Genomic DNA, 2,342 nt, shown 5'->3' with positions numbered 1-2,342 from the left:
GGGGTACTAAATAAATTCAATTTACAAAACTAACTCCACAACCCTGCGCTACTTCGCGAGACGAACCTAATGAGGTTTTTGGCCGCACGATTAGAGGATGATTACTGTAGCATCACTGTAGCCAATCATCGATTAATTACTATCATTAGATTCGTCGTGAAAAGTTACACCCATCCGTGAAAATGTTTTGCAAATAAACTTCATTTAATACTCCATGCATTGAAGATTTTTTTTCGGGAATCGTGTGCTAGTAGGACTACACCGAACCAAACAGGGCAATTCTGGCGCCATTAATTGCTATCCATTTCTATTGCCATTAATTGCTATCCATTTTTCTGCCCCAATCTCATCATCCGTTCTTGCGCTCTCGAACGCCGCCTAGACAATTCTGGCGGAACTACCGGAGACAATCGACAACGGACCCGCCGCACCGCTAGACCATCCCCACGTGGTGCGTCCCGGCCGATTTGGCGTTGAATCCAAACAGACAGCGCTCGCCCCCACTTCTGGCGCCGTCGCCCTGTCACAAGAGCCGGTCGCACCTCTGATCGCCGGCGGATTTCAGCATTGCAATCTATGGAGGCGTGCCCTCGCTGTTATACCAGGTGAGTTGGATTGCCTAGATTATTCCCTTTCTTCTGTCCGTATTGCGCCTATTCTCACATTTTTTTGAGATGCAATCCATCGATCTTGAGACCATGATATGTTTTCTCTCATTCAGCAACCTCAAGAATCACTGGAAACAGGAACCAGTCTTTCACAAGCACTCTCCTCAACGGGCGAATCTGCACAGAAGCAGGAGCGGTATCTACCTCCATGTGTTGTTTCTTCTTTATGCTTCTCTATACCCCTTGTTCTTTTATTGGTTGGGATCAAAGATATGTTGCACTAAAATAAAAACGCATCCACATTTCTCCTTGCAGCATGCAGAGGGGAATGTCGGAACAATAATATGCAGCTCATGCTAATCTCCCAGGCGGTGTGTGTACAGGTCTGGTCGGTGACGCCTTCTACGAATGCCAGTCTATCGGAGAGATTGTTGTTGTGGTTCTCGACGGATCTGCTTCGATGAGCTGACGGTATGACTGACTGCAAGTAATTGAGGTGGAGAGGGTGCGCGGCTGCCGTGGCTTCGTCTCTAGGCCGGTCTGCACCCTAGTGCCCTAAATTTGAAATCTCTCACTAACGATGCCATGTTTTCCACTAGTAGAGTAGTTTCATAAATTAGATTCGTATTTTCTACTTACTGAAGTACTATTTCCACAATTTTAGAGAAGTATTTTAACAATTTTGAGTAATATTTTTCACAACATAGAGTAGTATTTTATTCCTACTCAAGTAGTACTTTCCACAATTTAGAGAAATATTTTTATAATTTTGAGTAGTACTTTTTATAATATGGAGTAGTATTTTTTATGCTTTATAGTAGTTCAAAACTTGTGACTCATGAGACCATGAGGTCATGCTGCCCATTTGTGCAGGTAGCGTACATGTCAGTGCCCTCTGCAGGGGATTGATGCATGATTCTTAAGGCGGAAATCAAATAGCATACAGTTGTTTTTTGCAAGATCTGAAACCAAATCCCCAATTCCTTTTGGCTGCCGATTCATAACAATTCTTTTATGTTTAGAATTGATCTCGAATTTTGATATACTACAATTCTGAACCTTTTTATTTCACGCATGGAAGTTGTTATTCCATACATGAGTATCATGCCTAGAAGTAATTTTAAATGTTCAGAGAAGTAATGCATATATTAGAGTAGTCATATTTGATCCCTTCCATTGTTGTACTCTGATCAAGACTAATTATAAATGTTTAAGGTAATTCACATCTTGGCATGTTTTCACAAGTAATTTTGAATGTTTGGGTAGTAAAAAGAATATTAGATGGGTTCTAAATGTTCAGAGAAGTAAAAAGGAAATTAAAGTGTTGCTGGAGTGCTGAAATCAAAAGAGCATTAAAGTGAGACGACCAACACACTGCAAAAAAGGTGGAGTGCTCAGTTGAAAATACTCTTGACAATTGAAGAATATTACTCTTGTCAATTGAAAAATACTCTTAAAATTTTAAAAATACTCCAGAAACTTGGCTAAAAACTATTCTTGTGTATCGAAAAATACTCCTCTAATTAGGAAAAAAAATACTCCAATCATTTGAAAATGCTCATGGCATAGTGTTTCAAAAACTCCTCAAGCCAACCTGGAAAATTATCCCTAACATAATAAGAAAAATACTCTCATATAATATGGAATGTTACACATGTGTTTTAACATGTGATTATTATCCTCTTGGTTTATCCCAAATAGAGAAGTACTTTGTCCATCTTTGAGTTATGTTTT

The 2,342-nt window shown here is 39.7% G+C and overlaps 1 long non-coding RNA gene across 1 annotated transcript; it reads left to right on the top strand.

The window, feature by feature from the left end:
• The first annotated feature begins 407 nt into the window (after nucleotides 1–407).
• On the top strand, nucleotides 408–1,831 carry LOC120680240. Its single transcript, XR_005677560.1, has 3 exons — nucleotides 408–605; nucleotides 722–804; nucleotides 992–1,831. It is a non-coding gene; the product is annotated as an uncharacterized LOC120680240 (long non-coding RNA).
• The last annotated feature ends 511 nt before the right edge of the window (nucleotides 1,832–2,342 follow it).

This window comes from Panicum virgatum, chromosome 6N (assembly GCF_016808335.1).
Source record: "Panicum virgatum strain AP13 chromosome 6N, P.virgatum_v5, whole genome shotgun sequence".
Classification (NCBI taxonomy): Eukaryota; Viridiplantae; Streptophyta; class Magnoliopsida; order Poales; family Poaceae; genus Panicum; species Panicum virgatum.
Note: the sequence above shows the minus strand (reverse complement) of the source record. Positions and strands in the feature narration are given on the sequence as shown.